The 15,042-nt window shown below is 42.4% G+C and overlaps 1 protein-coding gene across 7 annotated transcripts in view; it reads left to right on the top strand.

The window, feature by feature from the left end:
- The window catches only part of CTNND2 (catenin delta 2), a 760,996-nt gene that overhangs the window by 389,617 nt on the left and 356,337 nt on the right, over nt 1-15,042 (top strand). The window lies entirely within an intron of this gene.

Below are 15,042 nucleotides of genomic sequence, written 5' to 3'. Positions count from 1 at the left end.
GTAGATTTATTGTGTGTTTTATAAAAGGGCAGAGTGTTTTTTCAACATTCTCATCTGTTTGGGTGTAATCTGTGTATAATTTATGGATCTTAAATATTCATATAAGCTATGCAATTAGGAAGTTGATTTTATTGAAAATTTCCTGTTTCTCTTTGACTGTGTCATTTTTTTTAAAGCCTTATATTAGACTTGAACTTTTGTCAGACTAGCTCTAAATGGTGTATTTTGGAAAGGAATTTGTAAAATTAATCAAGAACACTAAAATAGTTTCATTATGTGTCTCCACAATGCCACTTTCAGAAATCAGTTCAAATAAAACAACCAGTCTTATATAGATATTTATTATAGCAATATATACAGTTAACCATATTTACTAATATACATATAATTTATTTAAATAAATAGATATTTAAATGAAAGAAATTGGAAGTAAACTAAATGATCAAAAACAAGTTAACAGCCCTAACCGGTTTGGCTCAGTGGATAGAGTGTCGGCCTGCGGACTCAAGAGTCCCAGGTTCCATTCCGGTCAAGGGCATGTACCTTGGTTGCGGGCACATACCCAGTAGGGAGTGTGCAGGAGGCAGCTGAATCGATGTTTCTAACTCTCTATCCCTCTCCCTTCCTCTCTGTAAAAAATCAATAAAATATATTTAAAAAAATAAGTTAACATGCCCTACTGGTGTGGCTCAGTGATTGAGCCTAACCTATGAACCAGGAGATCATGGTTCTATTCTGAGTCAGGGCACATGACTTGGTTGCAGGCTCAAACCCCATTGAAGGCATATAGGAGGAAACCAATCAATAATTATCTCTCATCATTGATGTTACTATCTCTCTTTCCTTCTCCCTTCCTCTCTGAAATCAATAAAAATATATTTAAAAAAAATAAGGCAACGTGAAATATTGCAGTACATCCATAGTGGCCTCATGGATAGCCATGATGAATTATTTTTCCACGGAATAAAAGTCCGGGGGAAATGCTTACGAAACAGTGGCAAGTGCAAAAGTAGTATGACTTTAATTTTCTAAAATAATAAAATAAAAAAATAAATATGTTAATGCATAAGAGTAGAAGAAATGCAAAGTTTACAATAATCATCTCTTATGTTATTAAAACTAATTTTTAAACTTTACTGAATTTTTAGGTCTTCACCATCAATATGAATTACTTTTATTTTTAAAAAGTCTTAAGAAGTAATCAAGAGAAAATAGATGAAAAGGCACATAAAAGAATGTCATCCTGGACAAGTTTGGAAAAAAACTGGATTAGAAAGCCACACAGGCCTATTTGCTACTGCAATTTTATGTGAGATATTTAAAATCGAAAAAAGCATAAGGCAATTAGGGCTTGGAATTATGCTAATGGAAGCACATATTGGTGAAAATATCTGGTTAATAGTCACATTAACTGATGATTAAGGGAGAAGATGTTTGACTGATGTACTTTCCCCCAGACACGGTAATGGAGCTGAGATGCTGCCCAGCAGCAACCCGAGTGCACTTGTAGACGGCGCCCATACCTGTTGGAGACCTGAACAGTTTCTTTCTTTTAATTGTAAATATAATGAACTCAATCATAAAATGGCTGGATAAAAATATCAATATAATTATAATACATTATATTTTCAGCTCCTTAGATGAACAGTAGCATATTCTTTAAATCCAAAAGTCTTGTCTTTCTGGCAACTCTGGATATTTTCTATATAGTTTATTTTTTTTTTCATGAAAAAACATCATGCATTGAGAAATATATGTTCTCCCTCTATCTGATTGTATTCATGTTATATTTAAGTTTGCATATGAATGTACTTAGCCTATTAGGACTAAAATAAGGTTTGACAAGTTCATAGAAAATAGAGCATCATGAATAGCTTTATTTTTGCTTTCTGGAAGTTAACTTCTGATTTTCAAAAGGAATATATCTGTTTGTGAATTACCTTTTCCCAAAATACACTTACATTATCATAAATATGTAAAAATATACATATTGACACCCTAATGTATTCTAACATTAAATATCAGTACTTATATTTTATAATGCTGGTATTGTGAGCATTCCCAAATAGTAGTTGCAAGTCAAAATACATTTTAGTCTTCTCAATTTCTGAAATAAGGCTCAATTCTTTCCCAGTATTTCTCATTTGGGGATTCTCTGAAGTCAACATGTTCTCATCCAATAATAGTACATAAGAATTTGGAAGTACATTTTATTTGCTCAGAGCTTTTCCTGGGAATTCCAGTATACTCAAGGTAAATTCCCTGTCTTATTAAATAATTTTCCAAAACCCACACACTAGGATCATAACATATCACAGGTAAAGACCTATGCTGCCAGTTGACTAGGAATGTAAAACTTAAGCTTGAGGAGAATAAAAAACCTACATGATTTCTTTTAAAGTTTGCAGTAAGATGAAGCGTTGATCACAGAGAATTTTGATGCAGGGAACCATGTTCCACTACAGACTGGAGTAGTTGGAAAGCCACTATTTAGCATACATTAAAGTTAATGAGAGACTATGTAAGGATGAAGGGAAATATGTCATATTGAACAAAGAATCAGCTGTATGATGTTTTTATTTGAATATTAACAATGGCATCTTTGAAGTTCTGTTAATTACAGAGAGGAGACCCCATTCCTGGATTGCCCTGACAGCCTAGTTTATGCCAGTTGTCTGGGTATAACTATTGATAGATACACACACACACCTCTTGATTTTATTTCAGAAATTGTCCCAGTTAGAACCATAAGTCAAACTATTCAGGAGGAACTATTCATATGTATGTATCCCATCTTCTTCCATAAAGTCAATCCATTATTAAGAAATTAAAGGAATGAAAAGGAAAGAATATTTGACCTTCACTTCTTTGCTTACAAGAGTGCCCCGGAACTTCTGAATAACTTATGGACAGAAGATGAACTCTTTGCAACTATTACAGTCTCTGGGGACCCTCCACCACCCCCATCATCCACAAGTAATCTTCAATGCAGTGTAGGCCTTTCCCCAAGAGGAATGATTTTGATGCTCATTCAAATATACCTAATGGCGCTTGGGAGAAGCATTGTGTGGCTTGACCTTCCAGTTCAACAGTGTGAATGTGGGGCTGGTGGCAGAGACCTGAGAAACCCATGCTTTGGGCCCCACGCTTGGTTGGCACAGGAATTGAGACCTCATTATTGAGCTGGCTGCCCTCTCTGCCAGGTAAATAAATTTCACATGTGGAAAAGGTGTGCCTGCTGCTAGTTGTGGGTACACGCCAATTGTGGTGGTGTGATTTACATCTCGAATCAACACTACTTAGCCCATTCAGAGCTATTAAGTAACTGAACATGTATAATTTTAAGTTGTAACCACTCCTAGCAGCTATGTTCACTTGCTCTGGGGAAAGGACTAAAGGATAAAGAGAAGATTTACATGTGTATTAGATTTTCATGAAAGGAAGTAAGTCCCTTAGCACAGGACTATGAGCTGTATAGCTTACAAAGATAAAATTGAAGCATGTCTTTTGGAAAGAGCTAAATCATGTTGTTGGGTGTGTGTGTTTTTTTCTCTAAATGCTGATTAAAGCATCTGATCTCAATGGGGCTATGTAATAAGGACATCAGTGATAATGCAAAGAAATTATTTATCTTGTATGTGAGGCCATCCATATTTCTTCCTTGATAAACCCATAGATCACTAAGATTAACTGTTGTATTCATTCTTGGTAATTTGCTTCTTCTTACATTGCTTGAATCTTATAACTCAGAACTCTTTGTCAAGTATAATGGTGAAATTGAATATACTTCTTTAATATAGGACTATATGCTTTTATTAGGACCATTTGTAGTTCATATACAGTATTAGACCTCAGAAACTCACTAACTCCTCCTGGAACCTTTCCCAGGCAGATCACCCTATATATCCATGTGCATTCTATCTTCAAGGTGGTACCACCGTGTATGTTCATCATTGAACCCTCAGCCTCCAAAAGAGTGCTTGGTTCATTGTGGACACTTACACATATTTATTGATTGAATGAATATAAAATGAAAAAAATGATTAAATATACTTTTGTAATTGCATATTCTCTATGATATTGCCTTTACTACTGAAAGTGCTTTGCAAATGAAGATCCGGCTTGTACATCCAGTCCAACAATAAGCAAATGGCCATTTTGTGTACCTTTGATATCCTCTTATCAGCATCAGTTATGGTCAGACTTTTGGGTCTTCCTCCATGTCTCATACACTGCACACACACCCTGAGATTGACTGAGTTGAGATTACCACATAACAGCCTATGCTGAACCTGTGGGAAACCACTGGTGACCTCAGAAGAGGCCCAGCCACCCGTAAGCTTGTGATACCTGTGTGAAGATACTTGTATAAAGTTCTTCCCACCTCCTTCTTTGACCAGGCCATCCTATTGCTCAGACTATTGCTCATAAATCTCCAGTGATCCCCAGGTCCTTCCAGAATAAATGGTAAGTATTGGCACTTGGGATCTCTCACAAACTGGCTCCAATTTATCAGCTGAGACCATCTCCTACTACACCCCTTCACTTCTTTCTTGAAGGCACCTCCTTTGCTTCAGGCATACCAGGATATTGTCTGTGCCCCAAATATACTCTTCAGGTTCACATGTCTTTATTCAGACAAGCGCTCTCACTCACCGCACCCAGTCCCAGCTCTAATTACACTCCCATTATTTGTTTACTAGAGGCCTGGAGAACGAAATTCATGCACGTGTACAGTCCTTAGGCCTGGCCTGCAATCAGGGCCAAATTCCCCAGCTGCCCACAGCAGGCCCTGCCCCATGCCACCTCCCACCCCTGGTTCCCTGTTCACCACCAGGTGATCGGTGCTTGACAGCCAGGGGAAGGGACTGAGAGGTCAGCTGTTTCCGCCCACTCATCGGCCCTGCCCCCACGAAGGTGGCCATCAGGTGATCGGAGCCTGCCAGCCGGAGAAAGGGACCAAGAGGTGGTCAGTGCACCTCATAGGGACTGGTCCAGCGATTGTTCTGGTTGTTCTGCTGTTAGGGTCAATTTGCATATTACCCTTTTATTATATAGGACTAGAGGCCCCGTGCACAAAAATTTGTGCACTCGGGGGTCCCTCAGCCCATCCTGTGCCCTCTCGCAGTCTGGGACCCCTCCGGGGATGTCCACCTGCTGGCTTAGGCCTGCTCACCGGGGGATTGTGCCTAAGCTGGCAGTGATACATCCCTTGGGGGATGTCCACTTGCCAACAGGTCAAAGCTGCAGTTGAACATCCACAGAGCTGCTGAGGAGGCAGGAGAGGCTCCCACCATCGCCAATGTGATGCCTTCAGCCTGGCTTGTGGCTGAGCAGAGCTCCCCCTGTTGGAGTGCACTGACTACCAGGGGGCAGCTCCTGCATTGAGCTTCTGCCCCCTGGTGGTCAGTGTGTGTCATAGTGACCAGTCATTCCCAGTCGTTCTGCTGTTAGGGTCAATTTGCACATTACCGCCCTAACGGGTTTGGCTCAGTGGATAGAGCATCGGCCTGCGGACTGAAGGGTCTCAGGTTCGATTCTCGTCAAGGGCATGTACTCTGGTTGCGTACACATCCCCAGTAGGGGGTGTGCAGGAGGCAGCTGATCGAAGTTTCTCTCTCATCGATGTTTCTAACTCTCTATCCCTCTCCCTTCCTCTCTGTAAAAAATCAATAAAATATATTTGGGGAAAAAAATTGCATGTGCACATTACCCTTTTATTATATAGGATAGAAGCCTGGTGCACAGGTGGGAGCCAGCTGGTTTGCCCTGAAGGGTGTCCCAGATCAGGGTGGGCAGGGGACCCCCAGCTCCCTACGATCACCTACGCCACCCCTGCTCGCGATCGCTGGCTCTGCCCATGCTCACGCCTAACACCTCTGGCCAAGGCATTAGGCCTGGGCAAGAGACCCCCAGCTCCCCACCATCATCAACTCGGCCCCTGCTCCCTGCAATTGACTGCTCCGCCCTAATGCCTCTCACCCAGGCATTAGGCCTGGGCAGGGGACCCACAGCTCTCCAAGGGACCTCCTGCTCCACCCCTTCCCAGGCCTAACGCCTGTGGCCAAGGCATTAGGCCTGGGCAGGGGACCCCAAGCTCCCACCATCAGCGACTGTGACCCTGCTCCCCATGATCACTGGCACTGCTCCTGCCCAGGCCTAATGCCTCTGGCCAAGGCATTAGGCCCGGGCAGGGGACCCCCGCAGCTGCAGCCTCCCAAGATCATGGGCTCCACCCCTACCCGGGCCTTACGCTTCTGCGTTGGGCCCGGGCAGCGGGGACACCCAGCTACAGCTGCCCCTGCCCTGGCCTAACACCTCCTCTGGCCGAGGCGTTAGGCTGGGCTGGGGACCCCCCGCAGCTGCAGCCGCCCCCCCGATCGTGGGCTCCGCCCCTGCCCGGGCCTTATGCCTCTGGCTGAGGCGTGAGGCCCTGGCAGTGGGGACCCCCAGCTGCAGCTGCCCCTGCCCAGCCTAACGCCTCTGGCCAAGGCGTTAGGCTGGGCTGGGGACCCCCGCAGCTGCAGCCGCCCCCCGATCGTGGGCTCCGCCCCTGTCCGGGCCTTACGCCTCTGGCTGAGGCATGAGGCCCAGGCAGTGGGGACCCCCAGCTGCAGCTGCCCCTGCCCAGCCTAACGCCTCGCTAACGCCTCTGGCCGAGGCGTTAGGCTGGGCTGGGGACCCCCCGCAGCTGCAGCCGCCCCCCCCCCCCATCGTGGGCTCCCCCCCTGCCGGGGCCTTATGCCTCTGGCTGAGGCGTGAGGCCCGGGCAGTAGGGACCCCCAGCTGCAGCTGCCCCTGCCCAGCCTAACGCCTCTGGCCGAGGCTTTAGGCTGGGCTGGGGACCCCCCGCAGCTGCAGCCGCCCCCAGGATCGTGGGTTCCACCCCTGCCCGGGCCTCACGCCTCTGGCGGAGGCTTTAGGCTGGGCAGGGGACCCCCGCAGCTGCAGCCGCCCCTGCCCCGGGCCTTACGCCTCTGGCTGAGGCGTGAGGCCCGGGCAGTGGGGACCCCCAGCTGCAGCTGCCCCTGCCCAGCCCAACGCCTCTGGCGGAGGTGTTAGGCCGGGGCAGAGGATCCCCCAAGCTGCAGCCGCCCCCTGATGGGCTCCACCCCTGCCCGTGCCTAATGCCTCTGGCCGAGGCGTTAGGGCAGCGGGGACCCCCAGCTGCAGCCGCCCCCCCACCCAGCTGCAACCGCTCCCTGATCGTGGGCTCCGGGCAGCGGCTGCAGCCACCCGGAGATCCCTGGCTCCACCTCTGCCCAGCTCCCATTGCTGGCTCCACCCCTACTTCCTGCTATCACTGGCCAGAGCGGCAAAGGCCAGGATTCTCCGATCATGGCCGGGGGGCAGGGCAAAGGCGGCCCCTAGGGCCGCCTTTGCCCTGCCCCCCGGCTCTTAGCTCCCCCCTGGGTTTCCGATCACTGTCAGTGCCAGGGGGCTTCTTCTGTGCTTTCCATTTTGCCTCCCTGCATTGTGCCTACATATGCAAATTAACCGCCATCTTTGTTGACAGTTAACCGCCATCTTGGCTGGTGATTAATTTGCATATCTCGCTAATTAGCCAATGGGAAGGGTAGCGGTCGTACGCCAATTACCATGTTTCTCTTTTATTAGTGTAGATACTCCCCTCCAACCTGTACAGCCAGAATTCCATACCATCTCTCTGTTGACATGTCTGCCATTTCCTCCTTCACATGCAACCCTTCCCAAGACAATGCTGCTGATGCTGTCGTATCTTAGACTTGGTTCTCCTGCCAGCCTGTCCTCATTGCTGAGTCCTGCACACCTGTAGGGCAGGAGTGCAGAATGTTATCTGTCCTTCCAGTCCCTGGCACAGTGGTGGGCACAGACTGGACATATTAATATGATGATCAATGATCTGAACTCTTATTTGTTTCCTCTTTGGAAAATACCCTTTCAATGGAAAGGTATAAATCTTAAATCCAACTTGATTTTCTATACAAGGAATTGAGAATTGCTGTCATCAATTCACAGGAAGCAGTGCAATTGGCTCAATCTTTAAAGGGCTAAGAAACATAATACTAATTCTGTTCATTTGCCGTTGCATAGATCAACAAGTGCATTATTTGATTATTGTCAGTGCTTCAGTATTTCCTTTGGTACTCCACTCCATTTCTTACAAAGTGATGAGTTTATTTTAAAATATTATGAAAAAACATATGGCTTCAAACGTGGGTAGCTTTAATGAAGTTGGCTAGCTCCTATTGTTAATATTCATCATTTCCATTTAGTTTGAAGGTGTGACTGATGAACTAATAAATAAAATACAATAATGTTAATTAATGGAGGTGTTCTAGTTATTTAATTTTCATTACTTTTACCTTTTAATTCATATGGGACTCAATATCAGGGAATCAAATGAAATTAAAAGCAATCAAAAGCAATTTTGAAAGTGTTACCAAAAAAATTAAGTTTTTGTTGTTTTATTTTCTAAATAAATCACTATGTTTAACCCCTACTTTTAAATGAAAGAATAGGTGGTTTACAATTTTTTTAATTTTATTTACCATCTTTGGAAAGGCACTGACCATTGCCTTCTGCTGAATTTTAGATAAAGGAAAAGTAAGAACAGGTAAAAAAAAATTGAAATACGGTACCAAATGAGTAACAAGTATGATTTATATAATTTAATATTTTCTCTCTTCCCATAGTAAATCAAATTTGTTAACTGCTGCTTTATGCATGATATTCTGGATTTAGTCCTAATTGAGGCATTGCTTTAATAAACATGCCAGACTAGAGATCACACTTCTCTTTGATTACTTCCAGGGATGATGAGCTTCCTAGATGTCCAGGTACAAAATTCAACCCAGGTAGCTCTCATTACAGAAAGGTCTTTATAATGGGTGAATTTTTCTCCTCTTCACCTGTTGCCCACTTGTCCTGTCCCACAGGTTTACCAGTGTGTGCTCCTGAAGGACAGGAACTGTGTCTTGGTAGTGGTTGGTTCTCCCACCTCACCAGCACCTACTTGGAGCTCAGTAAAGACAGCGTCTCAGCTGGGTGGACAAGCTCTTCACATATTGGAAGGCACTTAACTATCTCTGCTAAGTTTTCTTTCTCTACTCCAGCTCTCTCAATGCTCCTCTTACTTGTATCCCCACCTATCATTTTATCCTCATCATTATGCATGAATGCTAAAATCCCAATTGGTAGGCACTCAAGGAACAGAAACTTGACTATTTAACACCCAATGAATTTGAAAAGAAGACTTAGGCACCAAAGCATCTCCCAACCAGAAAATCATCTTGTAAAAAAGTCTTCAGATAATAAGAGCTATGTCCCTAAGGTCACTTGAATTGCAAGACTTGAAAAAATAAGATTGGCATACTAGTTGAATATACTATCTGCAACCAATATGCACATTATAAATACTGTAAAATTTATGGTGTGAGGTTGCAGAGTAATTCAATTATGAATAGTCTTCAGATACATAGGAGTTGGCAAACTAGGGACTGAGGGCCCAATCCTGCCTGCTGTCTGCTTTGTTAATGAAGTTTTATGGGGATATATTTGCTGTTGCAGAACACACACACACACACACACACACACACACACACTCTTATAGCAATAAGTCCGAAGCAATGTATCTCTGCAGTAGGTCTTCACTACTTTGTATTTTTTTTTTGCTGGTAGGTAGGTTGATTGGTTGGTTGATTGCTTGACTTTTGTTTGTTTGGTTTGGTTTATCTTCTCACACTCTCCTTTCGTTCTATCCCAAATGTCACTTCTCAGTTGAAATAACCTCTTGCCACCCAAGTCCTTCCCTTTTATCAACCACAAGAGCATTGAGAGAAATATTTCGCAGGCTAAATTATACTCTGCAGAGCTTAGCTAGAGTGTTGTCTAGAAATGTTAAACTGACTTAAGTTATTGATTTTCCTTTTTCTTTCATCTTTAGCTCATATTAGTAATCTGCCATGTCAATACTTGTGTGAAATTCCCCTCCATTCCACTATCCAATTTTACCCAATATTTTTGTTCAAGATTTGGTTCAAACCACATTCTGCCCAAATATCTCCCTGGTAAAGTTCACTTCATTTTTTTTAGTTTATGTTGTCATATGCCCAGTTTATTCAAATGTGTAATATTTTCTATGTAGCCCAATATTAATTTCTAGTTTTAAACATCATTTCCATTTCAAACTACTTTGCTCAAGGTAACAAACCATAAATGCTTTACTTTTTAAAAATTATCTCAACCCCAGAAACATACAATATGGAGTATATCTAGTGTTTTCATTTAAATTCATTGAAGAATTGCATTAAATAAAATATGAATTTACTCAGGATTCAATGAAACAGGTAGTTAAATGTTTAACCCTGTGTTTCTGCAAGTATCTTTCTCTTCAAAATAATATGCAAAAATACATTATCCCTTGTAAATTGAAAAGTCATTCATTAGATCATTTCCCTCTAAAATTGCTGGCTGCCAAGGAGTGTTCCATGCAATGCACACTATTGTGGCTGTCTGTTACTTCCAGTGAACTAGGCCGGACCCTCTTGGCTTTAACAACACTGTTTTTACTTGCTTAGGTTCCAATGGCTCAAGAGTCCAGGAAGGGTTGATCACATAGGTCTGTTGCATATGGCACTACTTGGGACCATCTACTCTACCCGCTGGTCTCAGAAGGAAGCACTAAAGAAGCTTCACTCATGTGTCAGTCACCCCAGTGTTCACTCTCCACGTGGCTAGCTTGGGCTTCCTCACAGCATGGATGTCACCAGTAGTCAGACTTCCAAAAAAGGAGCATTCTGTCAAGGTGTCTTACAGCTGTAGATCTCTTGAGACAAGAAAGATAGAAAGCATCACTTCTGCTGCATTTTAATGGGCTAAGCAGGTCATGGCCAGGCCAGATCCAAGGGCAGGGAGGGGAATAAACATCCCTTCTCAATGGCTGAAGTAGCAAGAATTGGTGCTAACTTTGATTCGTCATATGCATTTGTGACATAAATGTGCCTAGTTTAACTGGCTGGACCAGCCAGGATTAGCTGATGCATTGGAACTGTAGCATATCAGTCCAAAAGCTACGGGCTGATTTCTGATCCCTCTGTGGATTTATCGTGGTTTTTTCACCAAAAAAAAAAGGCTCAGGAAAAAGTAGAAGAAATTGCATAACAGTTCTCTACTAAATGACATAACCCCAGCAAAGAATAGTTACCTAATGCCATTTTATTTTATATAAAGGTATTTCTACTGACCTCTTCTCAATGGGTAATATATGTTGTTGTTTTTCAAATAGTGATGATACTTTTCAAGGACCCAGGCACATGAACCTGCTCACATTTACAGCATGACAGGCTAGAATTTTTTCATTGAATCTCTAAAAAGGAGAAGAAAGAGAAAATATTAAGTATGACCCTTATGCTTTGTGTACACAAAAGTTACATTTTCCTTATATAAAACTGAAGGCTAAATACTGGACATTTCTGTTCTCTATTATTCCCTGACACAAAATGCTCTTCCAACTTCCAAATTAGGCCAAAAAGAATGTTGTCACTATTGGTGGTGAGGTGTGTGTGTGTATGTGGGAGCGGGGGGCAGGGGGGGGAGAGGTATGTGTGTATACTTGCATGCAAGGCAGTCTAAATCGATAATATCAAAATAATGAAGCACATATATTCATCAGCTTATCAAATTGACATTCTGAGTCTAGCTCATCTAGGGGGAAAATGAAGTCATGTCCCAGGACAGTGCATTAACTATATAAAATTCTAGGTTGGGAGGGTGAATTTGATATTGGTGGTAGTTTTCCACATTTTGAAGGTCAAAAAAGACAGAGCAAAGGAAGTGGGGTTTTTATTCTTGTTTTGCCTTTATGCTTTTTCAAACAAATTTAAATCGTCCTTACTTGCACTATTATTTTTGAACTATTAATCATTTATAAATAGAGCAAGAGAAGCATGTCTTCCTTGACTCTGGAGGAATCAGTTTATTCTATTTTAAGCCCCATTTCAACATTTTACTCCTTTTCATGAGAGAGAAGGAGAGGTTTAAGATTAACTCATAATAGTAAAAGTAAAGTCACTTTATTTTTCTTTAGTGAAAATGGAGATCAAGACTACCACTTATAAATAAAACCAATATTACATTTGTTTGCCTGGTTTTTCTCTGTCTGAATAGGAAAAGAAATGAAAGAAAATCTCTCCTCCATTCGGGGTATTATTTTCTCCTTGGTTGAGAATGACCTGTGTTTTGAGGGGTGATAACCCATGTTCTAGAGACTCTTTCATCATTTCACTTTTTCAATGCTTTAGGAAAATTTTTACAAATGGCAAGGTCTGGTTTCTGTGGCAAATTTTCTGTGAGAAGGGCTCATTAGAGTAAATTTATGGGGGGCTTGTATGACTTTGAAATGGGTCCAGTAGGGACAAAACCAACACCATCAACTCATTTCATTTAGACCATTAAGCACATTAGGTGACGAGAATTTTGTCAGTTCCTCTCTAGCCAGATTAAACCAACAAATTAAAGATGAAAGATGTCCTCGCTGCCTGAGAAATCCCTGAGCTGCTTCATCAAAGCTCCCTCTGGGGCCCTGCTCTGCCCTATTGCCTTAAACCAACATGGAGCCCTCAGAAGTAGATCAGGGGCATGCTAATAACAACTGCCACTGACGAGCTCTGATTTATCTTTGTATAATTGTCTTCAATTAGAAACCACTAGGAACACATCATGGAACATTTATAAGTGAAAATAATGTTTCATTTAATAGGAAGCTTGAGTGAACGGGCTTAATTAAGGGGAGGAAAATTACTTTGTTCAAGTCTATAGGATGCACAGAATTTAACATGTGAAAAAAAGAGTTTACTAAATATTGGCATAAAATGTAGTGTTTTCTTGAGAAGGATGGATTTTCCTTATATATGTGAAACCACATGATTGTCTCACCACTGTGCTGTACATCTGAAACTAATACACAATAATATTGAATGTGAAAAATGTAGAGTTGTTCCTATGCCAAATTGAAAAAGAACATCAATACTACGTTGGCCCTTTTTGTCACAGTGCAATTGGTAGGAAGACAAAATTCAGCAAAATAAATAAAGATTGTGTTGACAGTATGAACTGGAAATTCTTCCTTGTGCTAAAGGTGCTGATCTTCATTCCTGAACAAACGTTTCAGGAGTATTAGAAACAGAGCTTCATACTGTGGAATACATGTGAATGCTATTTGGTCTCTGTCCCCAAAGAGCTCACAGTTTGACAAATATTAAAAAGCAAAGCATCATAGCATGTTTTGATAAATGATAAAGCTGCTCTGGGGACTCAGAGGATGCAGAGTCTCAATCAGCCTAGACATCTAAGGCAGGCAGCTATGGGTCCTCACAGTCGGTCAAGGAGGTCCTCACAGACCACGCAAGTTCTGCAAAGGAGCTTGGGTTTCATGAACTTGCAGGCAATGGGGAACCACTGAAGACTTTTGAACTAGGGACTTCCTCTGGCAGATGTCTGCTTTAGGATGTTGATTTCAGTAATATGGGGGATAATTGATTGGAGCAAACAAAGGCTGCAAGCATGAAGAATAGGAGGGAGGCTGCTAGAGTGAATCAAAGAGAGGTAGGGAAGGACTGGTTGATACTCTGTGCCTGGGACCTTCATCTGCGTTATCATTTAAACCCCACAGTGGCAAGCTGAGGCAGCTCGTGTTTGGAGTAGGCTACAAAATCGGCAGTGCCCAGTGAAAAATGAAAACATGAACCTGTTCCAAAAGCAGGGGCAGGGAAAATGCCATTAAAAGTACTAAATGATACTAAAGCTTTTTTCTTTCTTCATGGTCTCTCTCTTGACTTGTCATGATGTATTTTTATTTACTATGAAATGTCATTCTTAGTAAGTAAAAATTAACATTTTAAGTTATTGACATGAAGTTCACCATTTATCTTTATATTGTGCAGTGCCAGATTTAAATGCAAATATAGGAGCATTTACTTATACACAGAATCACTGAAATTAGGCAATTCATATTCCATAGCTTATATATGCATATGTATTTCGTTCTTATCAGAGCGGTGAAAACACTGCACAAGCCTACTTCAACTGTTTATATTTCCCTCTGCAAAATGCAAATATTCTACCAACATTCTCTTATTGAAGAGAAAGAAGAACTGAATTAAAAAAAAATAGATCTGCCGGCTCCCATGTCTTTCCCTTTCCTTCTAGGTCATCATTTCCAGCATAAGTAGTTGGCCAACATAAGGGAGTAACGAGAGTAAGAAAGGATATGATAATTATCACTCATGTTTTGTAGATAATCATTGCCTTCTCCATTTAAAGCAAGTTCTACTTTGAAGGGAAAACATAGCCTTCTCAGTCTGTTGGTACTACTGCCTATACTGTCATAAACATAACACACCTACCTTGTACTGGCCTTTAGTCTTGCTGGACTCCCACAGTACATCACGGGTCCTGCAGGACATAGCAAACGCTATATATGAAAGAGGCAGCAAGGAACAGAGAGCATGCAAAGTGTGTATATCTTCTCCACTCATGTACATGTTCCATTGTCTCACTGAATTTCACTTGCAAAAGTAGTCCAAAGGTAGAATTATTGAGTTTCAAGATGGCAACAGTAGAGCATTAAACCAAGCTTGGGGCTCTCTGGGTATGGGTCATATTTAAATTTGGGCAGCCACAGGTCTCAGTCCCATGAAGCTCACCCTGGAAACATTATGCCAGTACCTCTGAGGGGACTGAGAATAGAGAGGGCCTGTGACTTCATCCATGTTTCTCTGGGGCAGTGGGGAAGCTGTGATGATGTTTAAAAAATTATTTGGTGATACTTGTTAAAGAATGGTAAGGCAGACTTTATACAAGAGGGGCTATACAATGTGGTTTTGTAGTAAGGGAGAGAGATTGGGCTCAACTCTCAATACAAGGAAAAGTGGGGATTTATGGCCAAGTAGATGGGAAATTACTAGGAGGGAGCATCAGGAGAAAAGGAGGATTTTGGCTAAACCAACCTAACAGGATTCTTGCTACCCAGCCAGGGTGAGTAGACACCTCCAGGGGGGTGGT

Source organism: Myotis yumanensis, unplaced genomic scaffold, assembly GCF_028538775.1.
Source record: "Myotis yumanensis isolate MYYU_CA2020_CCGP unplaced genomic scaffold, mMyoYum1.0.hap1 SCAF_4, whole genome shotgun sequence".
NCBI lineage: Eukaryota > Metazoa > Chordata > Mammalia > Chiroptera > Vespertilionidae > Myotis > Myotis yumanensis.
The sequence above is the reverse complement of the archived record's forward strand: the minus strand, read 5'-3'. Positions and strand labels throughout refer to the sequence as shown.